A 15,489-nucleotide genomic window follows, 5' to 3' on the forward strand; every position below is an offset into this window, starting at 1 on the left:
GAGCTGAACAGTCAGGAGAGAGAGGGATATTGTACAGAATAAAATATTTTGAAAGGAAGACTTCTATAGGAGAATGGATAAAAGTACTAGAAACATATATATGTATAGATATAAATATCCCATAACATTTCTGAAGTAGTTTCTCCAGCATTAAAAGTTCAGTCCTCAGTTCATTATATACAACTCACCCGTAAGAGGCAGTTCAACTTTCCTAGTGTCTGGTTTCCAGTAAAAAATAGAAGGCTTAATAAGAGAAATAAGAAAAGCAAAAACACACGAGACACTGAGAGTTACAACTGGTGAGCAAAAACCCAAATCCCTGCCCAGTTAACACCAGTGCAACTAAAATACCACAGATAAAAATGCTTGTTTATTTGAACTTTGTTTCCCTTCTCTAACAAAAGCACACAATGTGGTGGGAGAAGTCAGAGATACAGAAATTCTCTGACAGGTAAAATTTTTCAGTAATGACAGTTTAGACATTTTTTAAAAAAATTACTAGCACACAGAGCAACGTGCACACTTTCTAGCTGATCTAAATGTCTTACTTGCTTTGCTCAGTGCCTTGTACTTTACCATAGCCAGTCTATATCCTTTAACTGTTTTCCCAAGTAAAAGCTTTGCTAATGACCAAGCCTGGGGAAAGGGGTATAGCAACAGAATTCTCCAGAGGCACAAAACCTCATGAGTTTGACAGATGTTTTTCTTCATTTTTACTTCTCTGTTTGTACTGTACAATTGTGATTCTTTTTTACTGTTCCTTTTGCACTATTGTCAGCCCTCTTCTGGCACCTTAAACAAATCCTCAGCTAAACCCCAAGTGTAAAGACCATACATTTTTTCCCTCTGAACTGTAAGTATTTTATCTGTGATGCTTCTACTTCTACAGGTGCACAGGCAAGCAGCCAGATGTGGAAGTTGTGATTTTGTATAAGTATTAGATACAATGCAATTGATTATTTAGACTAAAAAATAGCAAGAACTCAAGAGAAACATACCTCCTTGATGTGCGAGCAGAATACTTAGTCAAACATTTAAGACATACAGTTTTGCTTAGTTCTAACACAGTTTACAAAGTGGCTCCCCAAGCTCCAAGAATATGGAAACTAAGTTTCTTATGGATATCAAGAGTCTTAAGTAAATATACCCTAGTCATGAAACTTTTCCAAGGTTGAACATTCATAAAGTATTTCTCCTGAGCATGAAGTCTTTTGTGTCTCATAAAGGCTGAATTCACAGTGCATTTTTTCCCACAGTTTTACCCTTGTACTTCCTGTCGAGGTTTAAGCCCAGCCGGCAAACCAGAACCACGCAGTCGCTCGCTCACTCCTTCCCTTCGTCCCCCCTGCCCCCGGAGGAATGGGGAGGAGAACTGAAATTATGTAACTCCCACGGGCTGAGATAAGAATAGTCCAGTACCTAAGGTATAACACAAACCACTACTGCTACCACCAATGATAATAATGATAAGGGAAAGAACAAGGGAAGAGAATACAACCGCTCACCACCTGCCGACTGATACCCAGCCTGACCTATCCCTTCAGGGTAACTGCCCCCAGTTTATATAGTGGGCATGACGTGCTGTGGTATGGAATACCTCTTTGGCTAGTTTGGGTCAGGTGTCCTGTCTCTTCTTCCTCCTGGCTTCCCCTCCTCGCTGGCAGAGCATGAGACTCAGAAAGTCCTTGGTCAGAGTAAACATGACTTTGCAACAATTAAAACCATCTGTGTTATCAGCGCTGTTTCCAGGCTGAAAGTCAAATACACAGCAATGGACCAGCTACTAGGAAGGAGAAAAATGACTGCTCCTGCTGAACCCAGGACAGCTCCTTTCACAAAATCCTATAGGAGCCTGATAATCTGTGTAAACTTTACCTTTCAGTCAACTAACTCAGAAATTGTTTTGTAGGTGTTGGGCACAAATGGACAGACAGCTTTGATATGTGCATGCAGTTGCATGTAACCACACACAGCATAACCATACAAGCCCTATATTCTTATGAAACTGGATTATAAAATAAATGAATACTTGACAAACTGGGCTTAACAGTTTCTGTACCTGTCAACAAGTGTTTTTTTCCTTGAGACTAGTCAAATAAGAAGTATAAACTTTGCGGTGGGCAATGCTAATAAACTGTGAGGGGTGAAAGACAATCCAGGAAGGGAATAAACTTCAAGGTTCAAGACTCCTTTGCTTACACAAGGGCACCACTAACGTCTCATTTTTACTGAGGAAACATCAGTCTAGATCCCTCAGTTCTGCAAAGCTGTGGAAGTGTCAAGTTGGCCAAGGGTTACATTTCAAACAGTACCTAAGTGCTGAAGGTTTTATAATGTAAGAACAAAACCTGGAGATGTGCTTTCTGAAACCAATAATCCTGTATTCTCACTTTCAAATGAGAACATTTAAATTCAGTAACATGAATGCCATATTCAACATTGTCAGTATCCAAGGGACCTGAGAAATCACTGAATGTTGTGTGAGAGACAGTGCAAAGATATCAGGTGAGTTGCATGCATCTCAGAAGAAACAGGAAGTACGACTAACTCTTCAGAAGGAAGATTAAACAAATAAGATCAAAAAGCTTGAGCTTTTTAGCTTAATGAGGCAAACACTGAGCAGGGCCATGGCTACAATACATAACTGTATCAAGATGGACAGATATTTAAACTGAAGGGCAGTGTCAACGACAGGATATCAGTCCATGAATAAAATTAAGTTTGCTGTTTTCCAGCTTTAAGAACACTGAGATTCTCTTTGGCTTCCCTGTATAGAGAGTGTTTTTTTAAAGGTCAGCTTTTATTTGGCAATTGATCTGTTTATGAGATTATGTGACATCCTTGCCTGAAAAGAGACTGAATGTGAAGATGTGGGTGATGTTCACCAGTCTTATCTTCCTGTGAAATCATATGGACTTTTGCATTATCAGTACCTAAATGCAGCAGTCTGAAGAAATGCCAAGGGATATTTACAGAAAGATAAATTATCTGAGTATTGCAGTATTTCAGTGAACAAAATATTATTTTCTACTTTGAGCTCAAGAGGAAGGATAAAAGTCCTCTCCTCACTCTGCCTGTAACTCTCTGTTGCAAACAGTCAACATCTCTGTTAAAGAGATACAAATATGACCTCATCTAACTCTTCAGAGAGGTTCTCTGTTTCACCCCTATAATTTCCCTTTCACCTGATTTGATCTTTTAGAAAATATCTGCAGCTGTGGTTGGTTTTTATTATTATTCCAAAGAATGCTGTTAACTATCAACACTTCATAGACTCATAGAATTATAGAGTCGTAGGATGGTTTGGGTTGGAAGGGACCTGAAATGCCACCTACTTGCAACCCCTCTGCCATGGACCGGGACACCTTCCACTGGACCTGGTTGCTCAAGGCTTCATCCACCTGGCCTTGAATACTGCCAGGGATGAGGCAACCAGAACTTCTCTAAGCAACCTGTTCAGTGTCTCACCATCATTTTAGCGAAGAACTAATATCCAGTTTAAATCTACCTTCTTTCAGTTTAAAGCCATTCCCCTTGTCCTGTCACTAAATGCCCTTGTAAAAAGTCCTCTCCAGATTTCTAGTCTGTCTGTATGCTCACTTTTGTTATTTTACCAAGCAAGTTTGCTCCAGTTACTGTCCTAAAAACCTCAATAAATTCATAATAGATTCACTGTGAAAATTAAAATCCTACTGCCTGCAAAAATGTTATGTTTGGTGTTTGTGAGTCTGATCTTTGCAGAGCAGTACAAGGAACTCTGTGAAGTCAAGAAGGCTATTTCCCAGCTCAAAGGCAGAATCAATTATACTCCATTTTTGCTATGACTGATGAGCTTTACATTCTCAATTCCCAAATTTTGATCACATCCAGCTAGTAAGTTGCAGTCATCATGCTGACATGAATTTCTACAAGTTAAACATGTATTTAAGCAAATTATTTCATTTGTAAGCATTAAAGCTCTTCTGATGATTGCTAAATCAATATTTAAAAAGCTGGAAACATTTAAGTTCTAACCACCAGATCTGAAAGTTAAAGTATTCTGTTATAGTAGTCATAGATCTAAATTTATCCATTGTAATTAATAACTTTAAGACGTAGAACATTGTTTAGCCCAGGTATACAGTTTTATTATCCATTCAGACTCCTCAATAGTGCAGAGATACACAGTTGTCTATTTTTAAATAAAAGGTTAACTCTTGGCCTTTTAGCTGTGTGTATCCATGGCTGTTTGAAGAAGTGTGAACTAAATAGCCTGCTGAAATATTGTATTTCAAAAGCCCAGGAATGGGCAGAATTGGTAAGAGTCCTTATTATACATGAACTAGGTGAGCACTCCAGCTGCATTCTGCTTTCAATTACTTTTGAATAATCCCTAATCCCTGGACCTAAAATGTGATTTAAGGAGGAAAACACAGTTTGAATTCTGCATTTAGGTAAGATAGAGAAAAGTCAACAGATAGAAAAACAATGTTAAAAACGCATTTTTAGACTAAGTATTACTCTTAGACTGAAGCAAGTGCATCTTTCCTGTCACAGGCTAACATTATGAGATGTCTGCCTGAGTTTTTTCTTAATAACAATGTTGTGAACCCGGACTTTCTTAAAAATAGAAGTTTGTTCTTTTTTCAAGAAAACAATGAACTGTTTTGGAACAGATGTACAGGATTCAGGGAGATGACTCATCAGCTGTGCTCAGTTACAGTGGCTTTATCTGTAAACGTGTATAGACGAAAAGCTACTCAAGAGAGTTAGTAAAAGAACAGCAGATCTACTGAGAGCTAATCACACTGAGCTATTCTTGGAGGAACACAGTGTTTGTATGTAATGCCAACAGTTACCAATTACTACCTCTTCTTGGAAGACTTAATAGATCTGTGCAGTTATTTAATGGTACTCTCTGTGAAGACCCTATTTAAAGTATCGGAACCTGTAATTGTCTAACACTGACCTGATCCAGCAGCTGAGCACTCTGCAGTGTGAAGGCATATCTGCTTAGTTTAGGCTCTATTTCTCCAGAGGAGACATCCAGTGCCTGGCATGCTAAGATGCATATTATAATATGTTATTTGCATAAGGTTGCATTAAAGTCAGGAAAATGGATTAAAATCTGCATTTTAATGCCAAATATTTGCATGATATGTCTACCTTATGAAGAAATTATAGATTTCGACTGATGTTAATAAATGACACCAACCCTAAATGTAAGGAATGTAGGGGTGAGTCATATCTTTATAACCAAAATAAGCATTACATTCTTATTCCATCTCATGTACAAATTAAAAGCAATTTAGTGTAGAAAGTTTTGTTTCACAAGTGAATACTGGCAACATAAAAAAGACAGAACAAAATGGAATATCTTTTGTAGCAAATCCATAACTTCATTTTCAAATCCAGAAATTCTGCTGTTAGCTAAAATAACTCTTTCATGATAATTATTGAAAAGTTGGGGCATCACCTTTAAAGTCTTTCAAAGTCAGCTGCTGTACTCATGCATTATGTGGCTTTTTTAACAGATGTAAAACAAATTATATGGATTTAAAGGAGGACATATGGTAAAAGACAGGCAAAGAAATTTGTATGATTTATTCATATAATTTTGAAGTAGCATATTTAAAATCTCGTCCCATTAACATCCATTGCCCACCTAATTACTGTAAGTAATTGACAGCTCTCATTAGGAAAAGACAAAACTAAAGGGAATTAAGGTCTTGATCTTGCAATTGGATTTCCATGAGCTGATGCCTTCATTGTGTGGAGCCTCTTTGGCATATGTGGGTTAGGTCTGCATACAGGAGTCCATCTGTGCAAATGTGATTGCAAGATCAGGCCCTAAGTGATATCATGGGAATTAAGCAGATTCTGTTATTTGGAACAGATCTGCTCCAAATTACATAGTCAGTTAAAAGTTATGAATTGGTCACGAAACAGAATAAATGTATGATAGTTCATTACCTGAATTTGGAAAGTACATCTAAGGACACACTTTGTTAATCCAAATCTGAAAACAGAGGAGAAAATAATTTTATAAACTTTTTCTTTACACTTTCTATGCCATTACTGGGCTTTTAAAAAAATATTACTGTTATTGAGAGCTTTTAAATGCTATTTGGGGAGATAAATACCAATTTCATGTTGGCAATAATAAGATTTATTCATTGAATTGCCCACATAATTCTTTGAAAATTTACACCTCAAGCTTTAATCAAGCATTTGGGGAATAATTATTTTTTTTTTTATTCATAGACAGTTTTAAGATCCAATGCACTGTATTATACCAATACAAAATAAGTTAACTCCTAATTTACCTATGTCCAGCTGGGCAGATGTTGTGGGCCAAATTTACCTACAGACCCAGCAAGTGTAAATGCCATTGGAGTGCTGTGACTAAGCAATAGTGCATGTTACACGTGGCAATAAGTTGCTAGAGAAAGAAATGAAAGTGCTGTGCCAGAGGAAATACATAGGAGAAAGTAGTATGAAGAATGTATGCAAGGAGAAGCTATAAAACGATCAAAGATAAAAGTATGTTTAATCTGGTTCCTGGCAAAGTAACTGACCCCACACACACCTGCAAGTACTCCTGTCTTGCCATGTTCCCTTTTAGAATCATCCCCTTTACACTTTCTCCCTTACTTTCATAGTATGTACAATCTATACACTAAATAGATGTGCAAATAGATGCAAAATTAATTTTGATAGATTTGTTTTTATACTTAATAATTTACTGATGGTGATACCAGTATTTAACTGAAGATTCTAACATCTGGAATAGCAGAGTTTTGTTAGTTTGATCAGGGAGGCAGCTGAACTAGTGAAGTTTGTGGTTTTGTACCTTACTACAGCAATATTAGGTAAGGACAGTCTGCCCTTTCCCCTGCCTCCCCAGCTGCAGGTTTTGCACCGTTCCACTAGACTTTTACTTCTTCATCTGCATATCAGACATAACACAGCCTCCCCATTTGCTCACAGCTTCATCTAATGAGCCCTACCTGTTTGATATTCAGCTGGAGATGTGCAAGAATTGATTGGCAGGTGACAATCACCATGATGCACATAACAACTGGGAAAGTGGTTCTTCTCCTCTGGAGCACTTAGATGTTATGTTCAGCTTGCATTTTCCTCTCGTGGGGCTTTGCTTCAGGCCTGTCTTCTCTACTCAGCCCTTGTAGCACAGACAGGGGACACAACCTCACAGGCATTGTTTCCTTTCCAAAAAGATCAACATGTTCCCTGAAACAGTGCAAAACTGGGGGGAACATGGTCTCTGAAACTGCTTTAAAAAGAAAAAAATAAGCCCCATAAAGGTCATATTTTACTCTTTATAAGTTTCCCAGTCTCGTGTTTGAAAAAGGAGAACGGAACTCCTAGAAAATAAATAGTGTGGAATTTCTATTGTCTATTCTGTAAAGCCACTGTGGACTGGGTAGCTGGCTAAAAAAGAAAAAAAAAAGAAAGGGCAAAACCCACTTTTCCAACATTATATGTGTAGGCCATGAACAACAATAGGCTGAATCATGAATACCTTCTTTGCAGCTGGGAGTGGAGAAGAGAGCTTACTGACTGAGAAGAATGGAGTTTATTATATTGCAAGAAATATGCAAGAAAATCAGATTTTGAAGCAAGACGATGATACTGCAAAAGCTCTATGAATAACTGCTTTGGAGTTTGCTGGCAGAACTGAAAAATAAAATACTCAACTCTCATGAAAAGAGATGCTTAATTCTTGCTGAAATTAATGACTATTTCACATTAATTTTTTATAAATCAAGCACTAAAACTCAATCATAGCATTTAGCTTAAATCATTTTAGTTCAGCTAGCCCTCACTTTTTATCCTGAGTATTAATTTTGTTGTAAATAAGAGTTAACTGTTATGTACACTGACATGCATAAAAAAATCCCGTAGGCAGATAGTATTGCTATTGAATGTATACTAATAAAAATAATAAATATATATATTACTAAAAGAGTTTGCTTGCTGGGGAGAAGATGGAAAGAAATTTTTACATGCCAAATGGAAAAAAAAAAATCATAAACAATGTTTTTCAAATTTTGGCTAGTAATTGCCACTTATTCCAAGACAAATTGCTAGCAGGTTAAAGAAAAGAGGTCTTGATCCCTTGTTGAATGGCACTGCTATTGTGAATTTGACTGAGAGGGTTACTATTATCTCTTCTAAATCAGAAGCCAAAAGTGCAAAACAGAACTTCTGACTTCCCTAGCCCTGTTTTAACATTCAATTTAGCAGGTCAAACATAGCAGTCAGAATTGTAACAAAAATATTTGAGTCTGGCATCAGGTTTTTCTCTTCCTTACTTCTTTAATATTCTTTTAAATCTTTGATAATAGAGGGAGTCCAGAAAACATGTTTAGATTATAAGAGAAATCCACAGCAACATGAAAATCCATAGCTTCCAGAAGTTAAGTGTTCTTGGATGAGACTCCTCAGTCTTCCCAAAGGGGAGAAAGATGCAGCAAAGTAAACAACTGGGAGGCCTTCTTCAATAAAGCCTTTTTGTATTCTGTACCTCGAAGTAACTGCCTTATCTCCCTCTGTGTTTCTCTCTTTTTTCAGTTGAAGCACCTGAGCCGACCAGGCACCAGTGGGGGGGCTGGGGAACAAGTGTGGGGCTGCCAGGCTGCACATGGGGGTAGGAGGGAAAAGCCTACTCCAGTGTGTTGGCAGGGACCAGCAGAGAATGCAGGGATGCAATGTGTAGCCAGATTAATTATGTGTTCCCATCTCTTCCTTGGCTGGGAAGTCTGTATCATACCACTTTCAACATAGCCCAGAAAACAGCATCACTGGAGTGTGGGAGGGAGAAGTGTTCTTCAGTAATTCTTATGATTTTTTAAGACTAAACATGACTAAATAAAACCTGTCTTTTGTAACACACTGATTTCAGAATTCACACACAGAGTAAAAATGTCATTTACTGTACACAAAATTGAATATAGTGCATATGTTCCATTATACCCACACATATATGTTTACCTCTCTGTAGCATGCTCTCTCCCACTCTCTCTATGTATACCTTACAAAACCAGTATATATTTAAAATAAGTTCTTACTGCGCAGTTCTGACATTCTCCATAAGCTGCCAATGCGAGCAAGTAACAGGTTCCAGTTCAGGTCTCAACCCTGTCCTAACACCCACATTTCATTTTCAAGTGCGCAATATCATTACTTTAATATACTTCAGGGATTAGGATAACGTAGAAGGTTACTGCAGGAATGCTAACTATATCCCATGCAGAAGTTTAGGAATCTGGGATACCATGGCATTATAATTTCAAAGGGTTTACACCAACATAAATCAAGAGTCATCATTCTGTGACTATATAAATATATATTCATTCCTATGAATGCAAAATGGGTTCAATCTGTAGGCATATGCACATCTGTTAAATGAAATAGCAATCCTGTTCTCTCCAAAAGTACAAAATGAGGGAAAACCACAGATAAATATGTATAAGAAAACTTAATAGCTAACTGTGTTCTCTCTACTGTCTACATAAATCCATCTACATTTTCTAATGAATATGGCATATTTACCTTTCACACAAGAATGAAACAAGACATAGCTTTAATAGTGTTTGCAAAGTGATATATAAGTGCAAATGATTGATAAAGGCAGAGAATGACAAAGAGCCAAAGAATATTTAGACTGAGAAGGGATTAATCCAGGGACCTTTAGGGATAATGCTTCACTTCAAGCTTTTTGATAATTCACAAATGAGGAATTGTTGAGCAAAAGTAGCTTTTTCATATTCTTAGATATAGAGAAAATGGAATAATTTAAGAGCAAGTAGTTTATGTGTTTCCCTATCGTTTGAGGTATAATAAGGAGATAGACACATGATCAGTAACTATTACACAGCAAATTCACTAAATTTTTCCCTCTTACTATTAATTTATGATCTCTTTTCTTTGACTACATTCTGTGGGCTTGTACTATTTAGTGGCATTTAATATTGCAACATTTCCCTCACTTCTCAAATGTCTCAAATCAAGAAATTCCTGGTTAATAAAATAATTTTATATAGCATGAATAAGTCAAAGAGGTTTTTCTTTAAAGAAGATAACACAGAAAAATTGGTAATTCCAGAATTAAATATAACTTTCTTTGATCCAGTAACATCTTTAGATTTCAAGGGCTTTAAAAATTGCTTAATGTAATTTATAGTCACAGCAGCAAATTCTCTCAAAGGGTTTGTTTTCAGAAAGCTCTAACTGTAAACTTTATCACCCACACAAAATCACACTGGCTTTCAGGAAGCTGCTGTTTCAGTGTGGAAGATACTTTTTGCCTTTTGTGTTTCACACAATTTTGTATATTTTGAGTACATGCAGCTTTCACTGCAAGGATCGCTAAATAAAGATTCTTTTCAGAAGCTTGATTAGGACTTAATCCACTAATTTTGTCTCGGTGGTACAGCTTGCCACCTAGTTTGAAACTGCACTTAAAAGGTAATTACGGAATAGAATCACCTATACCTGATTAAGAAGTTTTCCACAAAACCCCAAGGAAGTTTTCCACAAGGCAAACTTACAAGTTTGAGAAGTGGCGGGAGGCAAGGAGGAGGAACAAAGAAGAGGGGCTAAGTCATTCTTGATGTGATAGAAAATACATATTAACACATCCACATTTCCATCTATCATGGTGAAAACTCTGCTGCCTGCCATTGTATAGATACTTTGCAGCCATCATTAAAAGAATGATTGTTACTAGTAGTTAAACCAAGACTGCAGTTCTTCCATAGTAAGGATTTTGGTGAGAGGCAAAGATGACATGAGAAGAACACTCACTTAGAATGCAAAAGAATAAAAGATTAAATCACTTCCCCACTGGCTCTGCAGGAAAAAAAATTGAAGCAGGAGGTTTCTTTCCACAAGTAAATGCTTTGGAGTGTAGTGACATCTCTCTTCCCAGGACAACATAATGACCAGTCGATCCTTAAATGAGATGGGATAGTGCTAACCTAATATTTTAGAAGGCTGCCTTTACAGGCTGGTGCTCACAGAACAGGGATGTAGGAATCCAGTGTGGGACAAAACTGAGCGCAGAAATCTTCAGATGATTTGGTAAAACTGAATTTTTGGTTTCTGGCCAGCCTAAATACCACACACAGTAATGTCTCATGTCGTATTTATTCTAACTCACCCATTTGAAACATTTTCATGTGTCTTATATACATTTAAGAAGTGCTGTCTTAAGAGCTAATCATTTGTTTATGACAACCACCATGAAAGAACTTTTAAAGCCTAGGAAAAAAACCTTTTTTGCTTTTGGTCTGAGATTCAGATTTTATCTAAAAGGTGAAAATCACAACAAAATTTTTTATGTTATAATAATATGCCACCATTATTAATTACTATCATCAGCTACCATTGCTAACTTAGAGATGATAAGAATAAAAAAAGGAAACGTAAATCTTAATGTTTTAGGGAATAGATAAACTCAATATAAAGTAAGAGTAGAATATGAAAGAACTCAAGACGTGAGTAGCATCTTCAAATGAAGAGTCATTACAACAGAAAACACTATTAAGATTACACGTGAAGATTAGAGGAGTATGGAGATTACAGGGGCTAGGTTGCATTTTTGCCAGGATTATTTTATGTACATATGTGAGCTGTATATGTACAAGGATCCTTAAAAGAAGGAAAGAAGTTTCTACAAAGCTCTGAGTGTACGGATGCTTGGCCTCAATGACTTCAGATCAAATGTCTGTAGGACATTAATCGAACTTTTCCATGGCTTTCAAGATGACAGTTTAATACACGCAATGCTCCTGTTCAAACAGAAATTTTGGCATAGGTTAAGCCTATTAGCAATGATTGTCAATCACATTGCAAACTTCTTTCAGCTAAACACGTTCCAGAGACTTTAAGTACACTTAAGACTCATGTTATGACCAAGGTTATTTTAATCAAGCATCTAAATAGGACCTTTAGTATTATAGATCTCGGTGCCAGGAACGTGTCCTTCTGTTGTGGGCTTAGGACAGGGCAAGAGCACAGTAGCCTACATCCGTCAAGCCCTTTCCGAAGTGTGCAGTGGAAGCATGCCATCCCACACAAATTAGTGGTTACCTTCATCAAAAAACAGAAACAATTTTAGAAGTAGACAGGGTTGGGTTTTTCCTCTCCCTCCTGAATTCCAGTCTTGCTGGAAATGTCTCTCTGTGCAAAGTGAGTATTATTCACCAAAGTACACAGCTAGCAGAACAGCTCAGAAGTGATTGCACAACATACTCTATATTTCCAAAGTGGGCACAGGCACTCCTTAGATAAATCACAGTTGCAGCAGTGACAGGAAAAATATACGGAAGCATAAGCTGTATTGTTAAAGATTTTAGTAATTCACGAGAGTCTTAAACTTGTTTGGGGACTTTTGCTCAGTGCTGTTAATGGCTGCTGACTCTTCTGTAATCAAATAGAAAGCACAGGGCAAATTCAGTAACTGGATGCTTGTGGGCAGGTTCTATTCTGGCCAATTACATATTTATGCTTTCAAGGGAAGGTTTTGTCTCCAAAGGAGCTGCCAAAATCAGCGTGATTCTTCAGCTGGATCACTAGAAATTCAAAGGTCTCCTTGTGTGACCAACAACAGAAATTATAATTGTGGGAAAGTAATTTAAAATTCAGTTCTAAGATAATTTTTTGAGAGCAAAACCCCTAACTACACTTCCAACTCCATGGCACTCAGACAAAAAAAGAGAACAATCATTCCTAAACAATTCCCATCTTACTCCACCACGCTTAGATGGATCAGCTAATAATATGGGAAATATGGTGATGTTTTCCTTTTTTTTTGTACTCACATACATGAAAAAACCCCACAAACAAACAAACAAACAAAACAAATCCAGATTTAAAAAAAATGCAGCAGGGTTCAGAAAAATACTTAAAGAATATGCAGTAAGAACACACATTTTGAGAATTACAAATTTAAATAACATGACGATAAGTGAAGAGTTTATTTTTTGAGACCCCTGTTTCATTTGTGTATTAGACATAGCCACAAAAATGGGATTGCTGCCCATTCATAGCCCTGTCTGTCAGAGTGTAAGTAGTGGAAGTCAATTTTGGTTGCTTTGGAAATGCTGAGGGTTCTGGATGAGACTTGGCTATTGTTGACAACCTTGCATATGATCAGGTTGGACTTACTGAGACACTTCCTACAACTTTCTAAGGTGTAATGAAGCAGACCATTCCCTATTTTCTCACAAGAGGTACTGTACATCCAAAACATATGCTGACTTATGTCATCACTAGTCTTTGCCCATGAAAGTGAGGCAGCTTGACATCCTAGAAAGCTGTATGCAAAAGATTAAATTCTTCAAAATCATTAATGTACAGTATATACAAAATTATCTAGTGTACTATACTGCTGAAGTTCACCAATGTGACTGTGGGTTAGAGGTTTCACATGAACTGTATTAGCAAGACAGAATTGTTTTTGATGCAATCTTCAGGGAATCCTTCAGGAAAGTAGAAACAATGACTCTGAAGATTCATTTCAGTGCCATCTAGCAGGAATCTTAACGATTATTCTATGTTACACATACTGCATTGCACAGCTGATTTGAAAGCTAAAAATGTGCCCATGAGTAATACCCTCCAAAACAGTTTTATTTATAAAAAGTAGAAATGCATTTCAAATGGGCTGATAAATTGAATAAAAAATACGGCTGTGTATATTGAAATAGGGAAAACCTATGTACTAAAAACAGACTAACAAGTTTTGATTAGGCTATTTGATAAGCTCATCTTCAGTAACTGTGTAACTGCTTTAAGACAACAAATGGAAGTGCACTGCTGTTGTTTAACCATGAGAGTAACTATCTGGTCACAGCTTTAAGAAAAAGTCTTCAAGAATTTATCTAGGTTACTAACAAATAGAACTCTATTCCCAAATACTGTTATAATTTAACATAAAATAATTTCTAACATTGATTAAAAAATCTTTCCTTAAAAACGTGCAAAAATGCTACAATTTTCAAAACATGGTTACACAAAAGGACTACTGAACACTTTCTACTTGGCTATTGAATAGGGAAGTTATTTTCTTCTGGATAAATACTACCAGTTTCTTTCACACATGCCGGCCTATGGACATGATCCCCACAACTCTAATCACAGATCACAGTGTTCGCGGACAACATCCAGCTATTAAGCCCATTCACTGCATAAAACACAGAACAAAACAAAACTATGGTAAAGGAAAAACCTTCATGGGCTGTATTAGTTGCAAGTGTATCTTTGAATCCATATGGCACTTGTAACCTGCAGATCTGTAACATTTGCAAACACATTAACTAGGCATCTCTCTCTTTCTGCCTCTTTCCTCTATTACCAATCTGCTTTAAATCTCCCTGAGACAATTCTCTGGAGAGCCCTATCATGGACCTCAGGTTTACATCATAAAGTAAATTCTTTTTCCCAGTGTGCACCTGCCTGCCTGAATTGACTCAGGGCCATCACAGCTTGGCCCTCCTGCCACCACAGATGGACCTTCTGGATTCAATCCTCAGAGCTGAAGCCAAAAGAGGAATGACACACATTTGATTTTATGTCTTTTTACATGTAAAATGGTATATTTCTTTTTGATGGAGAATTAGCACTCTATTCCAAGACTGTATATATGTGTGAAGTCTGCTTGATCTAGATCACATTCAAGGTTTAATGATAATTTTGAATTATAGATACATTTCTATGCTGTGTTCCTCCTGTCACCTTTACACCTATAAGGGTACCTTAGAGAAGAGAAATGATGCTTAGCACACACTGCATAATATATTTTCTACAAGAAAAGCATATAAGCATTTTGGTTTTCTTCTTTTTCTTCTGTCACACAAACTTACAATTGCCTTGTATTTCTGGCTGATATGTTGAAACAAAGTTAGATAATAAAGATTTTCTTAAGTGTGTCATCAGTCTCAGGGTCACTAGCACTGTTATGTGGGGCTGTTTGAAAGAGGTTTATGAGCTGAGGGGGGAAATACAGCCTTTGCAGAAAGTGCATGTGGATCTATCCTTCTCCTGTAGGATTTTACCTATTCTGATGAGCTGGGTAAGCTGAATGACTCCTATAAATAGACAGCTTGCCAAAAACTGTGCTTCTATTATTAGCTGTTAGATAGATGACAACTAATCAGCATTCACTTATCTAATTGCACTGCATCTGGGTTCTTGAGTCCTCTGTAATTGTGTCTTTTAGGAGAGGAAAAATGGGAAATGAAAGCTCTGGCAGTCTTATTTGCACGTCTTTGCCAAAATCATGATTTAATAGCAATAAAATTTTCAACAGCAAGGCAATTTTTCCCTGTTTTTGTCCCAAAGTCATATCAAGTGAACCTGAATCAATGATAAATGTCTACATTAAAACCATCATTGCTAATAGTATTCTATATCATTCGTCTTTTGTTCAGTGTGACCAAATTACAATCAGCACATGACTATAGCTACTTGTGATTAATGATG

The sequence above is a fragment of the Pezoporus wallicus genome, unplaced genomic scaffold (assembly GCF_028554395.1).
Source record: "Pezoporus wallicus isolate ANWC-B61680 ecotype Strahan unplaced genomic scaffold, APGP_CSIRO_Pwel_v1 contig_3817, whole genome shotgun sequence".
In the NCBI taxonomy this organism is placed as follows: Eukaryota; Metazoa; Chordata; class Aves; order Psittaciformes; family Psittacidae; genus Pezoporus; species Pezoporus wallicus.